The 19685-nt window shown below is 46.3% G+C and overlaps 2 non-coding genes across 2 annotated transcripts; both read left to right on the top strand.

The window, feature by feature from the left end:
• Window positions 1-15562: 15562 nt before the first annotated feature.
• On the top strand, window positions 15563-15669 carry LOC147729647 (U6 spliceosomal RNA). Its single transcript, XR_015308858.1, has one exon. It is a non-coding gene; the product is annotated as a U6 spliceosomal RNA (small nuclear RNA).
• Window positions 15670-15679: 10 nt separating this feature from the next.
• On the top strand, window positions 15680-15794 carry LOC147729646 (U5 spliceosomal RNA). The gene has a single exon (XR_015308981.1). It is a non-coding gene; the product is annotated as a U5 spliceosomal RNA (small nuclear RNA).
• Window positions 15795-19685: the final 3891 nt, after the last annotated feature.

Raw genomic sequence — 19685 nt, 5'->3', positions numbered from 1 at the left:
ATCAAATCCAAAGCATGTCTCCTCTGGTGAGTCTTGGAGAGAACCAACTGCTCCAGATTAATGCTGCAACAAGCCTGAGTGAGGTATGTAAAGGCTAAGTCCGTTGGCCCATCTGGCCACAGATTAAAATCCCCCAATACCATCAATCTGGCGTGGGAGTTGGATAGATCATAAATCAGGTCGGTGAGGTCGGACACAGCAGATGTGCCGCCAGCCGGGGGTCTATAACACAAAAGACCAGTGAATAGTACCCCCCCTGTCCCTTCAGAGAGAAACCCATCAGTTCGTATTCCTTGATTTTCTTAATTTCTAACTGGGAAAAATCCAGCGAGTCCCTGTAAATCAACCCTACACCTCCTCCTTATAAGGATAGAACAAGACTGGAATTTGGGGAAAAAGGAAAGGTGCTGCGAGCATGCAAGTTGTGAAGATTGGTGATATGGTACGCATCATGAACGGTAGTGGTGTTTGTAAAAGTGTGCTACTTGGTGTGACCTTAAACTTGTTATTGAAGTTTTCAAAAATGTTGTGCGCATTGATGGGGGAGTGTCTGGAATCTTAACAGAACATCTCTGTTCATGGGAAGTAAAATGTGTGTGAATGACCTTGGGAACAATGTGTTTTTGGATATTGAGGAACAGGATTGCATTAAAAATACAGTTGCTGGTATTGGGGGAAATGGTAAAGAGGTCTCTAGGAGTATGATGTCTCGATGTCCACCCATGAGGTTCCCGGATTATGTTTTTTTAATAAAGTTTGAGTTTATTAAGCAAAGAAAATAGTAGAAGAAAAACAGCATGTACAAAAAGTATAATACATCTTACATACGTATAAAATATTATAAGGAGAAAGATAAAAATCATTATCAGAAAGCATACTGCTTAATGGAAGGGGGGAAGGGAAGGTAAGGGAGGAAGGGGAGAAAAGCAAGGAAGAAGAATGTATCATGACTTTATAACACTAAAGGAAAAAATAGCATATGGAAATAGTCACTGTAGGCATAAAAACATTTAAAGAATAAATATACTGTGATATGGAATACAACATAAGAGCTAACAATGATAAGTTATTCTAAGAAAGAAAAAAAAGACAAGACAATTCATTATGGTGGTTTCTGGACTTCATCCGAAGTGGTGGCAGGTGGAACAATAGATGATGCAACCCAAGATAAGTAGGTAGTCAAAGGAAGCCACAAAAGATCTGTTTTAATAAATAAAGATATGGGGGTAATGTAATTAGTATCACGTCTGTGATGGAAAAATACAGCTTTCCATCAGACTCTAAAAGTGACTTTGTCTGCCTGTTTCCAATTTGTAGTTATTAAATGCAAGGCTACTGCTGGTAGTAAATCTACTACTTTAAAGTTAGAGGGTGATTGAGGCCATTGAAGTGATAGAGAGCCTAAGAAAATGTTGGAAAGGGAGAAACATATATCAGTTTTAAAGATTTTAATAAGTTGATTCCAACTAATTGCCAAAAGTGAGAAATAGCGAAACAATCAAAAAGCATGTGTTTTAAGTCAGCATGAGTGCAAGGACAGGACCAGCAAGTAGATGAAGTGTTCAGAGAGAAGGATGCTAGTGTGGTAGGAGTAAATAAAAGGCATTGGTAAACAAAATAAAGGGTTTAAGAATTATTAGCAGCTCTAGACGTTTTGTGAATTTTGAACCATAGTTTATCCCAAATGAGGGTTGACCAGCACTCTGATAAGTCCTTTTCCCATGCCAATTCTGCCTTAGTCTTGTTTCTGTCTGAGGAAAGTAAGTGTTTGTATAGAGAGGAAGCTGAAGTGGAAGAAATTAATATGGGATAAAGAGTGGAACATTTCAAGGGTGGCTTAGGGGCATATGATAAAGAAAGAAGACCTTGGGTAAGAGAAGGAAGTAAAAGATCATATTGTGAATTAAAAGATGACAGTAATGAACATTTTGTTTGAAGGTCAGAGAAGGATAAAGGAAAGTCATTCACTAATATTAGGAATTGCAAAACAACCCTTTTTGTCTCCAAGATTTCCAGCAAAAGGTGCGATTCTTTATACGTAATAAGTTATTGTGCCAAATGGTTGTTGATCTGAAGAGGAAGGAGAAGGATATGAGGATGGTAAAAGAGGGATGAGAATTTTGCGAGTATGGGAAATAACGGGAGGTCGAAAAAAGGATATATTATTAGTACTGGCAAGAGATTCTTTAAATTCAAAAGGGGACACAAAACCTTTTCTATAGAAATCCATATAGGAGGACAAATACAATGGTCAAGGGAAAGCCAGTGGGATGACTGTTTTAAAGAGAACCAGTATGATTTGTCCAGCTGGACAGTGATCAAAATTTTTTTTTTACTATTAAATAAATTCAACAAGGAAAATATCTTACATTCACAAAGAGTGATACAAATTGGCAAAATAGGAGGATAGGAAAAGGCAGAGAAGAAATGTTTAGGCAGAAAGTGAGCGATTTCTGAGAGATGAAAAAATTACAGAAATTCAGTTACACCATTAATTGCATATCTCAATCGGTATACATTCACATATATGGTGTTACAGTAGGTCGACGGCGTTTCGATTCCTTAACCATAATACACGGAATCATCATCAGGACAAAATTATTGTGCCTAAGAAGTACATTACACAATAGCCTAAAGAAGAAGTGAAAAATGGAATATGTCAGAAAGAGAATATCACAGCAGAACGTATTCGGTGACATCAAGTGAATAAAAAGAGTGAAAATTCCTTAAGGGAACAACTAATTACAGCATGCGTGATCTCAACAGTGGCGGGCCATCGGAGGTACGGCGAGTGTCCAGAGAAGTGGTCTACCGTTGGCGTGAACGATTTACAGCAAGGATGCAGTTTCAAGAACAGTGGATCTATGTTGTCATCGCAATCAAAATTAAAATAAGGAAAATCTCTTGTAGCATTGTTAATTACAAGATTTATGCAGGTTTGTTGAACGTCAGCATACAGGTGATCACAGTGAGTACCCCCGGTTGTGAGAACGCAGGTACAGCGAGTGTGTTGGAGAGTGGCCACCCGCTGGTGTGTGAATTACATAATGAAGGTAGTGAACAATGCTGTTCTCATCGTAGTCAGATCTGTGCATGCCTGCCCCGTGAAATCAGAAGTGAGGGAAAGGAGGCTACCTGTTAATTTGAGACTAAGTGATCGTGGATCATTGTGCTGGAGCGGCGGCTGAACTAGATGTCCAGTCACTTTACACCAACATCCCCCAAAGAGACTCTTTACTGGTTATGGAAGAAATATTGAACAAACGTCCCCGTCCACATTCTGTGCCGACTCTGTTCATAATTCAGCTCCTAGAAATCTGCCTGACCCGTAACTATTTCATGTTTGAAGACCAGTATTATCAACAGAATAAGGGTACTTCGATGGGGGCAATTTTTGCTCCCACGCTGGCTATTCTGTATATGGATTGGCTAGAATGCACCACCATCCTCCCAGTCACCAATCCTTTCCATTAGGGCGTCCTCATGTGGAAACGCTACATTGACGACGTTTTTATGATATGGGGTGGCCCTGTAGAAATCCTTCCCACTTTTGTACATTGGCTAAACAGCAATTGCAATGGACTAGCCTTTACCATAAATCAGAGCAAAATCAATATTCCATTCTTGGATCTCTGTATTCAACACAAAGATGGCTCACTATTCACCTCTTTGTTCCGTAAACCGACTGAGAGAAACACACTCCTTAGTTATGATAGCTGCCATCCCCGAGCCCTTAGGGACAGTCTTCCCTACTCGCAGTTTTCAAGACTCCGCAGAAATTGTTTCCAAAAACCTGATTACTTCAGGGAGGCAAACATCTTAGCCAGCAAGATTAGACTCAGAGGTTACCCGAGACGACTGGTGAAGAATGCCATGAAGAGGGCATGGTACTGCCCCCGTGAGTCATTACTTGAACCCAAGGCTAAAAAAGAATCTAACAAACTAGTCTGTGTCACAACCTTTTCCTCTGCGTCCAACAAAATAAAGAAAAACATTAAAAAAAACTGGCATATCATTAACTCTGGAAATCTTTCTTTGGAAGTACCACTATTTGCCTTCAAACGCAACAAAAACCTAAAAGACCAGTTGGTTAGAGCAGCACTACCACCATCAATAAAGACTCATACCACTTTAAACAACCTCTGGTCTCTTCCCCCCTTGAGGGGTCACTCCAAATGTGGCACGTGTGTGGTGTGTGACTTTTGTATTGAAAGTAAGGAGTTTGTGTTTAAAGATGTCAAAAATGTTCTTAACACCTTCACCAACTGCAACAGCTGCAACCTGATTTATGCGATCCTGTGCCCTTGCAACATGATCTATGTGGGCCAAACAAAGCAAAAGATCAAACTCAGGATATCGCAGCATCGAAGTAGAATCAGGTGCAAAACTGCCAATGCTCCACTCGTCGAACATTTTGTGGAAAAAGGACACTCAGAGAACCAAATGAAATGGACTGTAATCAGCCAGATTACGATACCACACAGAGGAGGTGACTTATCTAGGATGCTAAACAAAGAAGAATTGAAATGGATACTGAGAACTGACAGTTTAAATACAGGTCTGAATCTACAGGAGGACTGGACCAGCCTACTGTAACTGGGTCATATGTTTTAACATTCCTGCAGTACATGTAATTGTGTCTACAATAATTTTTGTTTTTAATCACTCTGCAATTAGCAGTTTCAATGCATGCTGAAGTAATCTTATACAAGTTCTCACTCACTCACGTAAGATGGCCGCCACAATTCCCTCTTCTATTTCCTCTCCCACCATGCTCTATGACTCACTTCCTGGTTCCCTGCCTCACCCCACTCACTTAAGATGGCCGCTGACGCCACTCCCTTCTTTATTTTTATGTCCATTGAGGCTGGCTCACTCGCCAATCAGCTTCCACCCACCAGCTTATACTTCCTGGTTCTCTGCCCCACCGGGACACTGCCGGATCCATACGCGAAGCCCTGGGTGAGTCCTGTTTTCCTTTGGCACGTCTTTAACACTCCCACTCTGTAGCATTGCCCTGAACGCAAGTTAATATTTTCCCACTTGCAGGCTCGCACTCCAGCGCCTTATTTTTGGCGTTTGATGTATAACCCCCATTGTGGGCACCGCAACTCGTGATTGCGCATCAACTTAGGTTCACTCTCGAACCTCCTGTGGTAAGTTCAGCTTTAACTAGCTGTTTCCATGTCCCGCCTTCCCGTGTCCGGGGCACCACCATAATCTCCTTTCCCTTGTCCATCTAGGCTCTCCACTCGGCACACCGGAATTCCGAAACGCGGAAGCCCACATGCCCGGCGGACTGCTCCGCCCTTGAGCTGCCTTATGATCATACTCACTCGCAACTTACTCAGTGCCCTACCTAGGCACTTCCCGGGTGAGTCCAATACCTTGACCCTTTCTATGTATACCCTCAGTTGGACAGCACTGACTGGCCCTTTCTCCCTCAACAGTGCTACTATCCTAGTTAAATATTCCTTCAGCCGCCGCTCCAGCACAACGATCCACGATGACTTAGCCTCAAATTAACAGGTAGCCTCCTTTCCCTCACTTCTGATTTCACGGGGCAGGCATGCACAGATCTGATTACGAGGAGAACTGCATAGGTTCACTACCTTCATTATGTAATTCAGACGCCAGCGGGTGGCCACTCTCCAACACACTCGCCGTACCTGCGTTCTCACAACCGGGGGCACTCACTGTGATCACCGGTATGCTGACGTTCAACAAACCTGCATAAATCTTGTAATTAACAATGCTACAAGAGATTTTCCTTATTTTAATTTTGATTGCGATGACAACATAGATCCACTGTTCTTGAAACTGCATCCTTGCTGTAAATCGTTCACGCCAACTGTAGACCACTTCTCTGGACACTCGCCGTACCTCCGATGGCCCGCCACTGTTGAGATCACGCATGCTGTAATTAGTTGTTCCCTTAAGGAATTCTCACTCACTGTATTAACTTGATGTCACCGAATACGTTCTGCTGTGATATTCTCTTTCTGACATATTCCATTTTTCATTTCTTCTTTAGGCTATTGTGTAATGTACTTCTTAGGCACAATAATTTTGTCCTGATGATGATTCCATGTATTATGGTTAATGAATCGAACCTACTGTAACACCATATATGTGAATGTATACCGATTGAGATATGCAATTAATGGTGTAACTGAATTTCTGTTATTTTTTATTCTCTCAGAAATTGCTCACTTTCTGCCCAAACATTTCTTTTCTGCCTTTTCCTATCCTCCTATTTTGCCAATTTGTAAGCGTGAGGGCACAGGCTTGTGTCTCACTCTTTGTGAATGTAAGATATTTTCCTTGTTGAATTTATTTAATAGTAAAAAAAAATTTGTGATCACTGTCCGGCTGGACAAATCACGCTACTCAATATAGTTCCACTGTGTCTATATTCATCTAATCTGATACCTATCTATGCATGGGACCACTGTTGTTAGATAAAACTATGTTACCCGAGGTCCTGTGCTGACTCGTTGGGTGCCCTTTTTGTTTTCTTGCTATGTTTTAAAGAGAAAGCATAATAATGAGATTTGAAATTAGGGAATTTAAGACCACCGTTAGACTTGTCTGCCTTCAAGGAGGATAAAGCTATCCCAAAGATATTTTCTTAAAAGGGAGTCAATTCTTTTCAAATAAATTCCAGGAATGTGTACAGGGATCATTAAAAGAATGTATAGAATCAAGGGAGAAAGCAGCATCTTGATGGAGTCTAATCATCCCCACCAAGAGAGAAAATGCGGGTGCCAATGTTCAATAGTGTCATTTAGAATGTTGATGATATGGTCAAAATCAAGTTTCAGTGTTTCGGAAACATTCGAGAATCATAGGCATAAATATTTGATTTTAGAAGGTTGCCAAGAGAAACCGGTATGTATAAAATAATGTTTAAGGCATGTTACATTGAGAGGCAACACCTCGCATTTGTCTGAGTTATAGTGATATCCAGATAGTTGAGAAAAATATTTACCTGGCTAAGAAAGGAGAGGACAGACATTGCAGGGTTAGAGCAATATAAAAGAATATCATCTGCATATAGAGACCTTTTTACTTGGGAAGTATCAAGTTGAAAACCAGTAATCTGAGTATCTTGTGTGATCTTGATTAAAAAGGGCTCTAATGCTACTATAAATATCAAAGGTGATATAGTACAACCTTGTCTTATATCTCTGAAGAGAGGAAAATAATCTGTAGTCTTGCCATCAACGAAAATAGATGCCCTGGGGCCTGAGTATAGTAAGGAAATAAAATAGAATAATTTTGGAGGGAACCCTATCCATTTTAAAGCCTGGAACATGAAATCCCATCCAACCCTATCAAAAGCATTTTCTGCATCTAAATCTATGGCTGCAATGGGGTAATCAAGATAGGAAGCTTTCCTCAGCATATTGAAAAAGACTCTGGAATTATCAGATGATAGTCAACCTTTTCACAAAACCTGATTGTTCGGGCCAATAAGATTAGGTAGGATATGATCAATACGGAGAGCAAGAATTCGTGGAAATATCTTATAATCAATGTAAACTAAGGAAATTGGGCGGTAATTTTTGCAGAGAGAAGGATCTTTATTGTCCTTAGGAATTAAACATATCATGGCCTCTTGAAAGGTTTCACCGGTAAAATCAGCTGTAATAAAAGAGCTAAAAAGTAATAAAAGATTTGGAAGCAGTGGGTTGGCAAAATGCGCAATCAGTTCAATAGTAAATCCATCAGGGTCAGGGGCCTTTCCTATTCTTAATAACAAAACCTAATGCTTAATTTCTGGTAGAGTGATATTAGATTCTAGAGAACTAAATTCAGTATGATGAGAAGAAGGGGATGCAATAGATTGAAAATAAGAGGAAATATAATTTGGGGATGGTTGCTGTTCAGGGGTATATTCATTTATGTAAAAGAAAACAAAGTCATATAAAATATTGCTGTGCTTAAATAATGAAGTACCAGCAGCATTCCGTAGGGAATCTATTCTAGTCCGTTCTCTTCTTATCTTCAAGTAGTTAGCCAATAATTTCCCCATTTTATTTTGGCCTCTGTAAATAACGAGAACTACGTTTTAAAAGATAGGTGGATGCAGCTTCTGTGGATAACTTGTTAAAGGTAAGATTTGCATCAATAAGATTCTTGAAAGAGCATTCAGTGTTTGAAATGAAAATAAGTATATTCAAGATGCTTGATCTTAGTAAGTAACTGGGCAGTTTGAGCTTCAAAAGACTTCTTTTTTTTGTGTAACGAAATTCATTATACAGCCTCGGCTGTGACCTTAAAAGAATCCCCGACCATTACGGGGGGATTCTGGAGTGGAATTGAAAGAAAAGAACTCAGAAACAAAAGAACTGAATTGGCTCGAGACATTAGGATAGTTTAATAATGTATTGTTAAAGCGCCATCTGCCAGCATGAGGGGTAAAAGGTATCAAGTCAAAATCAGCATAAACTGGGGCATGATCTGATATTGAAATAGACCCTATTTCAGAGTTAAGAACCTGTTGAGATAAGGATTTACTTAAAAAGAGGTAGTCAATTCGGGATTGCCATTGATGTGCAGGGGAATAGAATCTGTATTCTCAGAGGCCTGGGTTACAGAGCCTCCAAATATCACCCAGATATTTGTGGCATAGGATGGAAGTGAATTGTGAGTGCATCTTAGTGTTAAAGAATTTAACTGAGGAATTCCTGTTTCATACGGGGTCAAATACTTGATTACAATCTCCTCCCAAAACAATACAATCATCATCAAATAAAAGAAGTTTATCAGAGATTTGGGTCCAAAAAACGTTGACAACATTAACTGGAGCATAAACATTAAAAAGAACTAAAGGTATCTGATTAATGATAAGTTTAACAATTACCCAAAAACCTTCTGAGTCTGATTCTTGATAAATAACTGAGATCTGAAATTTCTTGTGCCAAAGAATTGAAACACCATTTTTCTTACCTTGAGCTGGGGTGTAAAAAACATTGCCTAACCAACATCTCTTTAGTTTAGATGCTTCGGTTTCAGATAAATGGGTTTCTTGACTCAGTGCAATGTCCATTTTTAATTTAACTAAATGGGTTAAGAGACGTCTTTTTATAGGGTAATTTACTCCCTTAACATTCCATGTAGTAACTCTAAATATGACCAATACATTTTAACATGAACAATTACTATGCAAACAGTGGAACTATCAAATTCACTACTAAGAAAAAGAAAAAAGATAGAAGAGTAAACATCGAAAAGCAGTTTCAGGACTGAAAAAAGGGGAGAAGGAGTGATAGGAGAGATAACGTAAAATATGAAAAAGAAGAAAGATATGAAGAAAAAAGGTCAGGAAAAGGGAAGAACATAACAAAGAACGAAAAGACAGAACAAAATCTAATATTTGGTAATAAAGAAAGGTAACAAAAAGACATACCACATAGGAGAGAAAGCACGCCGAACGGAAGACTCCAGGGCGAAAATGGCAATGGGAACATCATCCTGGCAGAATGAAGGGGACATATAGCGAGGGACCACAAAACCGCACCTGGTAAGGAAGAAAAAGAAATTAGTAGCAAAGGACATACCAACTAACACAAAATACATCAGGAAGGAGGAGAAATACAAGTAATAACAAAACATTGACACAATCAAGTCATGTATGGCCGAGGAAAGTCCATGGACTCATATCTGCAGGTGTCCAAAAAATGTTGAAGAAGTGCAGTATCTTCAACAAGACCATAAATGCATATTTTTATGCCTGTTACGATTCTCCAAATTTCCCACCTGCTGTTTAAGACAATCTATCTCTCTGTGCATATAAGGAACCAGGTCGGTGACTGCTTGAACAGAGTCAACTCGTTTCTCTAGGTCTTCAACTTTTTGCTCAGTATGAGACCAGTTATCTTCAGGGCTCTGGAGACAAGAGTTGGTTTCCTCCATGTAGGGCTTGAGGGCCCGAATTACTTTGAGAACAAGCTCCATAGAAATTGAAGAGGAAGTATTAGTTGGAGAAGGAGGGTCGTCTTCACTCATTTGCCCAATGGAGAACTTGACTCAGAGGGTATTTTGGAACCTGGCTTGGAGCTGGAACAAGGAGTGTTAGGAGCCAAGCCCTTTATACTAACATGGTTAGAAACTATCGCCTCCATATTCTCTTGCAGGACACTAAAAGGTTTATGTTCCTCTAAAGACGTACAGTTGATAGGTTAAGCACCACTCAAATTTTGGCGGGGCATTGCCATGAAAGATAGTGGTAGAGAGGCCTCCTCAATGATACTGTGGAAAAAATTGTTCTGACAAAACAGCTCAAACTCCTAAAATGGTGTCTTAGGGCACTTTAGATAAGTTTTGAGGCGGAAAGAGAAAACAAATAGTTTAAGTCCAGGAACTTGTAATGCACAGGTTGATAATCAGTTGCAGAGGAATATGCTGAAGAATGAAGGAAAAACATTGAAAAAATGCCATGCGAGCATTTTATTGTGAGGAAAAAGGTGTCCCAGGTCATTAGGCAGTAAATGAGGGGAGTGACAGAAATTCTAAATGGCGGCCGCAACTACACATTAAGCCACGGCCGGAAAACAAAATTAGAAAAACATCTCTTGGGCTCACTCCGGTTGTCTGCAAAGTTCGCGTACAGTGCAGCAGAGGTTCCAACACATATGGGCTTGGTTTGCGGTACAAAGTATAGGAATAGCAGCCTGGAGGACACCCGTCACCCTACACTGCCACGGACCTCTACAGAACAGCGTCCATCTCCTTCGGCTCTGTAGCCATGCCCCGAGGATTATGTTTTAAGTTAAAAAAAGAAATAAAATATGTATTTATTTTGAGGAGTTAAGGCGTGTTGCGTGAGTGCGATCTTTGGTTCTTAAATGCTCCTGCATCAGGGTTGATGTTTGCATTTGGATTTATGTATAGGTACGAAATAGACATGAGCGTCAATGGCTGTGGCACTCTCCTGCCTATTTCATATATTACCATGACTTGACAGCTCTCAGTGATTGTTTTTTGTGCGGGAAGATGTCCCTTCCTACACAAAATGTTCCGCAATTCAGGCACCCTAACAACATGATGCATGGGTGCATGGCAGCCAATTGTGCCCCTGCACACTGATGCACACAATAGATGCCTGTGCTTCTAAAATAACGCAGAACAGAGCAGCAAAATAGCTTGCGGTGCCGTGCTGCTTCATTTTGTAGGAAATGAGGCCCATACAGTTTAAGTCTTATACCTTTGAGCACAGTCATTTTCTTTAGTGTGAAACATAGCATCATTCATTGGGTGTGAGTTTCACTTTTTAGCGCAGGCCGGTCACAGAGTATGAGGCTAATATCCTGAACGACATGCTCACTCACTAGATCTGAGTTACAAATCCCGATCCCACTCATTGGTGCGAAAGTGACAACATGAAGCACAGTTTTTCTCAAAGGCTGTCATCACAATTTTATCTTATCCCGTCTCACTCTTGGGCAATGCTTTCAGTGGAAATGTATTAGTGCAGACACTCACTCTTTAGAGTACCTATTTACTACTTAGAAGTTGTGGTACTCTCCCATGAAAACAATTACACCATTGCTGAGAAATGCAGGTACCCTCATTTTCAAGTTAATTAAGTAAGAATTAATTAACAATAAATTAGAAATGTATTAATAACATCTTCATTGATTATTAATGATGTCAATTGTGTTATATTTTGGGTGCGGACTGCTGGGTTTGTAGGGGCATAGGGTGGAAAGTACAGTACATTATAATTAACTAACAATTAATTATCAATGTATTATTTATTATTCGACTGATTAATAATATATCATTTGTGTAATAAACATTACCTCCTCGTTAGTCTTCCTCGCCACATGATTTACATAGTGAGCATAAGCTCCACGACAGAACCCTCCAAAGCAAAAAAAGCCTCCCACCCCTCCCAACATGGCCGACCAGTCCCACCTGACCTCTATAAGAGGCGGACCGGCCCAACCAACAGCCTGTTTTTTTTGTTCTGCGCGATTCTCTCCAGAGGCGCTGTTCAGGTAAGATGGGCCGGCGTGAGCTGGCCCTTGGGTTTTAGGGTTGAGGACCTGCTCTAGCGGTCCCTGGTGCCTTTCAACCACGAATCCCCCCCCTCTTCCTTCCCCCGGTCCTGTGGGGCCGGTTAGGTGCTGCTCTAGCGTGCCAGGGGTGTACAGGGGGGGGGGGGCGGCCGGGGAGGTGGGGTGTTGGGCATCCCCGTGCCTCCCCCGGTCGTTAATGTAGGGCCCTTGCCCGTTCTGGGCTTCGGGTCCGGCGCTGGAGGTTCTCCGGTGTGTGTGCTGGGGCTCCGGTTGTGTTCTATGCGCTGGACGCATGTGTTCCCGGGTTATTCCCGGTTTTCTATGGCAGTACGGGCGTCCCCTGAGTAGTGGTGGGTGCCGTGCTGTTTGGTCCCGAGGGGTTTGCTGGTGGACGTCTGGGGTTGTGCTACACCCGTTTACGGGTAGGGATGCATTCACATGCCTTTGCCCAGGGGGCGCTTCAGTGAGCACTACGTGCTAAGTACCAGGCATGCTCGGTTAAACTCCTTAATCCCGACGGCCTAACTTCCTGATGTATGTTTTTTACTGTCTCCTGCTGCTCCATTCAAGGGGTGGCGTTTGCAATTGCAATCTCTTCCTTTATGCAGTTAGTCAGCCTTGTTTTCTGCCGACATCCGAGACAGGCATGGCGTAGGTCTGGCGATTCCGGGGATTGGACCCGGGGCCTCATTCATGCATTTCATGCGCTCTTCCACTGAGCTACATCCCCGTGTCGACGGCGCCCTTACAGGCGGTACTTGCAACCTGGCCGGGGTGGTGCGCCTCGGCGTGCTGGGGTGCCTTTGAACATTGAGACAGCGCGTACCGGTCTGGTGATTGCGGGGGCGGGCACGGTCCTACCTTGGTTTCTGCGGGTCCTCGGCGGCTCCGCTGACCGGGTCCGGCCTCTCCTAGCTGGAGATCGGTTGCGCGGCGCTGGTCACTGCCGCCTCCATTCGGCGTCATTTTTTTGCTTCCCTGGGGCCCGCGGCTGCTTGCCGCACTGGGGTTGGCTCCGGGCGCTTCCCGCCTCTTGTGGGCGGGGTTTCGTTTCCGCCTGGGCCTGTGTTGGTCCAATGGTGTACCCGTTTCCTTCCCAGATGCTACGGCCCTGTGGCCGGGGTCTCGCCCGAGCCCGGGGTTCGTGTTCTGGTGGGCTTGCCTGCTGCTGATGGCCGAGATGCGGAGCGGTGTCTCATGGTGGTGCCGGGGATTTCGCCCGGCGCCTCTGCCTCTGGGCTGCATCCCCTCGTCTGACACTGTCCGGGCCGTCGATAGGTCGCTACTGGCCGCGGGTTGCCTATCCTTGGCGTCGCGGAGCTGTGCTGGACGCCCTTGGGCCAGGGGGTCGCCTCCCGGTAGGTGATTGTTGTTTGTCTTATGCCGGCCACCCCTGCTGTCGTCCTCTGGTGGCTCTGCTTCTGCACGGCGGGGTTTTCCCTGCTGGCGCGGCCGTTTGGTGTCTCTACAGCCACTGTTTGGGCGGGCGACAGCTACCCACTTTTGCCGTTCCGTTCCGGCGTCCTGGGGGCCCGTGTGTCCACCGGTGGATCTGTGGTCCTGTGCTTCTGGTCACCTCTAGGTGGCGGGGGTCCTGGTTCCTCATCTGTCGCCGTCAGCGGGCCTGCACCATTCACGCTTCGGCGATATAGGTGCGAGTAGAGGTGGTGGTGTGGTGTGGCTCAGTGAAGGGCGGCTGACCCTGGTACGGTGGTCTGGCCCGGGACCTGGGTTCGGTTCCCTGCCTCGGCGGGTCTTGGGGTCCGGAATTTTCGACTGCCCAGTTAGGTCTCGCCTCGGTGGCTGCTCCATTCATGTGTTCCCAATCTGGGTCTCTGGGCTGTGGCTTGCTTAGTCTCCATTCCGGCCCCCACGATCCTGAGGATACCTGGCCTCCTCCTTGGGGGTGTCCGGGTGTGGGCGCCTCAGGGGGTGTGCTGGGTTTCTGCTGCGGCATTCGTGCTGGCGCCTTGGGGGGAGTAGTGTGCTATTCTTGTCTCTGTTTCCACTACGGGGCTGATTGGCATGGCCCCTGCGCTGGAAGGTCACGCATGTTTCGTGATTCGTTCCATAGTGGGACTTGTTCTCCCCTCCTCCGGCGGCGGTGGTTGTTCCCGGGGTCTCTCTGGGTGCGGTCTCTTCGCATGTCTCCGGACTCCCTCCCTCTGCCTACGTCCGTTGTGATGCGCGTTGTGGGGGGGGGGGCTTTGTCGCCTTTACTACTCTGGTGGCCGCGAGGCTGGCTCGGCCGTCTGGTCTGGCTGCGTCCTTGTCGGCGGTGACGGCGTTTTCGGCGGCGGGCCTGCTCTGGCTGTCACCGGTCTTTTTCATTTGGGGCCCGCTCCCCTGGGCGCGGCCTTCCTTGGGGCTCCTCCTCCGCCTGTGGGTGTGGGCGTCCCGCCCTAGCTTGGGTGGGGTCCTTCGGCCTTTCCACCCGGATTTCGGGGTGTCGGCCTTCACGAGGTGCGTTCAGGTTTGGCTTCCGGGCCCGGGTGTCGGCTTGCCCCGGTCTCGTACTGGTGCTGCCGGTCCCTTTTTTTTTCCGCCCCTGGATTCTGGCTTTCGGCCATCTCTCTCCGGGGGGGGGGGGAGGCGGTCGCCTCCGTTCCGTCCCGTCTTGGGACGTTGCTGTCACGGTTCTTGGGCTCTTTGGGCTTGCTGGCCGGTTTCTGGTCTTGCTGGTCTTGCGGCCTTTTCCGCAGGGTCCCACCTTCTCGACGGGTTGGGTTTCCTGCCCCTTCCCTTGTCTCTACGGTGGGGGTTTCTGGGTCCATGGGTTGGCCGGTGAGGCCGGCCTGCGAGGGGGGGTTCCCTCTCTCGGTTGCACCCTGTTGGGACGTGTGTTGCCTCTCGGCCTCGTCTTTTTCGTGGGTGAGGCTTCACGTCGGCGGTGTCTCTCCTCCGTCGGCTCCCTGCTCTATGTGCGGTGGTCCCTTCGGCTCCCGTCTCGGACTTTTCCTCCTTCGGGGGTCGTGTGCCTGGTCCCGGTTCTTCCCTCTGGTTCATTCGGGGGGGGAAGGGCGTCCTTTGGCCGGGGCGTTTGGGGGTCGTTGGGATCTCCGGCAGTCACGCAGCTCCTTGTGCTTTGGGGGTTGCTGGCGGTCCTCCTGGCCTGCCGTCTTTTGGTCCGGGGCTTCATGAAGCGTTCCATAAAGGGTCCCCTTGTCTTGGTCGGGTCGGTCGACCTGGTGGTGTAGGTGTCGCCTGTCCTGTCCCTACGGGCTGTCCTTCCCCCGGGGTCCGACTTGGTGGAGGCGGTTCGACTGCGTCGGATCTGGCCTTCGTTGCCTGGTCTCGCCCTGACCCCGGTGGTGTTTCGGCGCCTGGGACCTCGACTCGGTCGGCCTACGGTGGCTCTGTTCACGGAGGGGGTCTCGGCCCTCCTGCCCAGGTTCTACTCTCTCCTCCCGGGTCCTTGTGGTTGCCCTGTCTTTTGCTTGACCTTTTCGGTCTGCTGTACGCGTTTCCCCCGCGCCCTCTGATGTCACGGGTCCTCTGCTGGATTCGCTTGGGCTGGGCCGGGGTGCTCCTGGGTGCTCGCTTCGGCAGCGCGTGGACTGATATTGGATCGTTACAGAGAAGTTTAGCATGGCCCCTGCGCAGGGTTGACGCGCTATTTCGTGCAGCGTTCCTGTTTTGTACACGCCCGCTTACTCTGGTTTCTCTTCAAAACGTAAGAATCTTTCGCCTTTTACTACAGATTACCGTGGTGAGGATCATTTACGAGTTTATTCAGTTTTTTTAAGCCTTACTTCGGGTGCGGCTGAAAAATTTCAATCCCTCTCCTTTTGCGAGCTGGCGGTTCGGGCCTACTGGCCGATCCCGGTTCTTCCCGTTCCGTGGTTGGTCCGGTGTCGGTGTTGTGCCGGCTCTTTCGGCTGGCCTGAACCCTTCTGCATGCCTGGTGCTTGAGCGGTTGTCGCTGCTTGCTCGGGGTTGTTATTCTGGGGTTGTGGTTCTGCTGCTGGGCTCCCGCAGGTCTTCCACTTTCTCCTCGCATGCCCGGCACTGGGCTTCCTTCTCGCGTTGGGGCGGTTGGCTTGGTGCTGTCCCCGCCGCCGTGGGCCCCTTGCGGGTCTTGGTTGTCCTGGCTGTGGGGTTTTCCTTGGGCATGGCCCCTTCATCCCTGTGGGCCCGGTGGGCTCCTTGCGGGCCTTCCGCGGTCCGGTGTTCGGCGGGCTGGTTCCCCTGGTGGCTCGCTTGGCTCCGGAGTTGTTTCTCCGTCGCCCTCGGACGCTCGGCCAGTCTCCACCCTTTGGATTCTCTCTCTCGGTCTGCGAGCTCTTCTGGGTCCGCCCTTTGCGCCCCAGGCCTTGGTGGCTTTGCGGTTCTTCACCTTTTCGGTGGTTTTTTTCCTGCGGGCAGTGGTGTCTGCTGGGCGGATGGGCGTGCGGGGGTCGTGCCTCCGCTCCCCTCCCTTCTTGCGGGTTTTGCCGGACAGGTTGTTCCTCCGGCATGTCCCCCGTTTCCTTCCTGGGGTTCCTTCCCTGGTATCCCGGGCTCGGGCTCTGCCGTTTTTTTCCCGGCCGGCGAGGTTCCTCTCTTGTCCGTGCTGGTTGTCCGGCGTGCTGTTTTGGCTTCTCTTGGCCGCACGTCTTCCCTTTCCCGGTGGGAGGGCCTGTTTGTGTCTTTTGGTCCGGTTCGTTCGGGCCACTAGCCCTCTCTTTCCGCCTTGGTTCGCTGGCTTACACGTGCTGTCTTCCGTTCCTGTGCTTCGCTGGGTTCGGTAGTGCCGGCGGGGGTCCAGGGTCGGTCCACGGGGTGTGGCTCTGTGTCCTGGGCCACGTTCGGGAGTGTCTCCTCTGTGGAGTTTTGTCGGGCGTCGACGTGGTCGTCCCCCACCTTGTTCATGGGACTCTTTCGGTCCCGGGGGACTTCGCTGGGGCCGTTCGGAGTGCGGGTGCTGCGGCTCCTGGCTGGCCTACTTTTCCTTTATGTCTTGATTTCAGGTTTCCTGTGATCCCTGTTTTCTTTTCATTTCTTCTGCTTCAACCTTGGGTTGGTTTCTCTGCATCACCGTGTGGTGTTGTTCTTATGGTGGTCAATGAAGCCTTGTTGGCTTGGGTATTTGCTCACTATGTAAATCATGTGGCGAGGAAGACTAACGAGGAGGTAATGCCCCGGTTACTTACCGGTAATCTTCATTACTCCGAGTATAGTCTTCCTCGCCACATGAGTTCCCTCCCCCCCTCCCTGTCTGGCTATCGGCTTCATTGTTTGCTTGGCAGATCAGGCTGTTGGTTGGGCCGGTCCGCCTCTTATAGAGGTCAGGTGGGACTGGTCGGCCATGTTGGGAGGGGTGGGAGGCTTTTTTTGCTTTGGAGGGTTCTGTCGTGGAGCTTATGCTCACTATGTAAATCATGTGGCGAGGAAGACTATACTCGGAGTAATGAAGATTACCGGTAAGTAACCGGGGCATTATGTTGTAGGTATGTTTTAGTTACAGATTTCTGGATTTGTAGGGTGTAGGCTGTGACATTAATTAAGCAATAATTAATTAGCAAATAATTATTAATTGTTAATTAGTTAATTATCAATTTTGTAAATTGTGTTATACTTATTTATTTCTAGTTATATGTTAGGTGTGGCCTGTAGAGTTTGTAGGGGTATTGTGTGGGAAATTAATTAGGTAATGAATCATTCCTAAAAATATAAATTGAAAATTATTAAATTGTTTATTATTCATGTAACTTGTTTATTTTTTGGGTTACCTAATATTGTTAATATTTGTTGTAAATGGATAGGTTATTCAAATACGTTATATGTTTGATGTGAAGTACTTTCCCTACTGTTGCTTAGACTGGAGTGGGAATAGTAAAGCTTACCCATCCAAAGTCCAATGCTTTCCCTACTGTTGCACAGACTGGTGTGAAATATTAAATCATACACCTCCGAAGTCTAACGTTTTGCCTATTGTTGCACCGACTGAATAGCAAATCTTACCCCTCTTGAGTCCAATAGTTTTCCTACAGCTGACCTGTTTGGAGTGAGAATAGTATATTCCCACAGAATGTGTACTAATAATTTTCCTAATACTGTTTTAATATATCTATCAGTACTACTTTCTTTTTATTTTTTTATTTTATAATAATGCATTTATATATATGTAGTTATGTATGTATGTATGCATATATATACATACATCAATGTCAGTTGTAATAAGTGATATCATCAATGATTTTTTTTTCAAATTCTTTTTATTATCAGTATAAATGTGTACGTTACATCATGTTGTGGCATAATCATATTACAAGCATTTTTATATGTACACATATCCATATCAAGTGTCATAGCATCATTCAACATTTTCGTTTTGATTTTGTCATATAGCCCAACCATATATAAACCAAACTCTCCTCACCCTCACCCTCCCCCCTCCAGCACTCAGTTAGTTACATTTAAAATACATATTACATGTCTACAACTAGCACAATGGCATCACGTGCTTTAATGCACCACGGAACACATGAGGACGGTATATCTTATGATAAGTCTGTTAGGTTCTGCCTGTGCACCTAGATCTGCCGGGTCTGCTGAGGTACGTATCAGCATTAACCCTCTAGGGGGTCGCGTCGACTCTCCTCTTGCCTCCTCTTGCCTCTCAGCTTCTACGCAACTGATAGTTCAGAGTCCGATTCAGGGGACCCATCAGCCTCAAAAGCCTCAAGTGTAGTATTCCATTCTAGGGAGGATAAGTTCTTCCTGAGGCCTCTACTCTCCTCGCGCAGTAGCGCCTCGCCCTCTGCTCTTCCCTAGCATATCACCTCTACCCTCCACACATCAGGGTTTGGCGGCCTAGCTGACTTCCATCGCATGGTGATTGTGCGTTTTGCTAGTAGCAAGGCCAGGTCTGTGAATCGAATGGTGACACTTTTTTACGCTCTGTAGGTCGAAGCCCTAGTACAGAGTAAGCTAGAGTGGCATATGGCTTGGACGGTGCCAGTTTAATTAGGGCGTCATGCACCGTGGTCCAGTAATACCCCAGTTTCAGGCAGTCCCATAACATGTGTATCAGGCGCGCGTTCGCCATACTGCAACGGGGGCAACTATCAGGTGTGTTAGGGAACATTACGTGTAAACGGTGTGGCGATAGGTATGCCCTGAGTAAAATCATGAGTTGTATAAATTTAAATTTAGGGTTCCTTGAAACTTTTTGGGGGAATTTGAGGATATGTTCCCATTCCTTATCTCTGAACGGCCTACCCACGTCATCCTCCCATTTAGTTCTCAGGGTTGTAATGAGACCGCCCTCCTGGTTCTTATTCCATTTGTGAAAATTTCTTCAAATGAGTGCCCGTTTCCATGAGGTACTGCATCGTCAATAGGGGGTTCATGGAGGGTTCTGCACCTGTGGGCGCCCATATTCTGGCTATGTACCCGCGCACTCGAGCATGTAAGAGGAATGTGCCGCCTGGCGTGTGATAGGTCTCCCGGAAGTCCTCAAACAACATAACCTGGCCATCTGCAAACAGGTCTCCCATCTGTGTAACCCCCGCCTCCGGCCACGTATTAAGTGTTTGGTTTGAGAGCAATTCCATGCCTAGTGGGACTCCCAGAAGTGGTATCGTGGGGGTATACGAGGACGTAGGGGATGTGTATTTCACTGCCCTCTTCCAATATGTGATCCCTAGTCGTAGTAGGGGAGGGGTGTGCCTA

The sequence above is a fragment of the Lissotriton vulgaris genome, chromosome 2_1 (genome assembly GCF_964263255.1).
Source record: "Lissotriton vulgaris chromosome 2_1, aLisVul1.2, whole genome shotgun sequence".
NCBI lineage: Eukaryota > Metazoa > Chordata > Amphibia > Caudata > Salamandridae > Lissotriton > Lissotriton vulgaris.
Note: the sequence above shows the minus strand (reverse complement) of the source record. Positions and strands in the feature narration are given on the sequence as shown.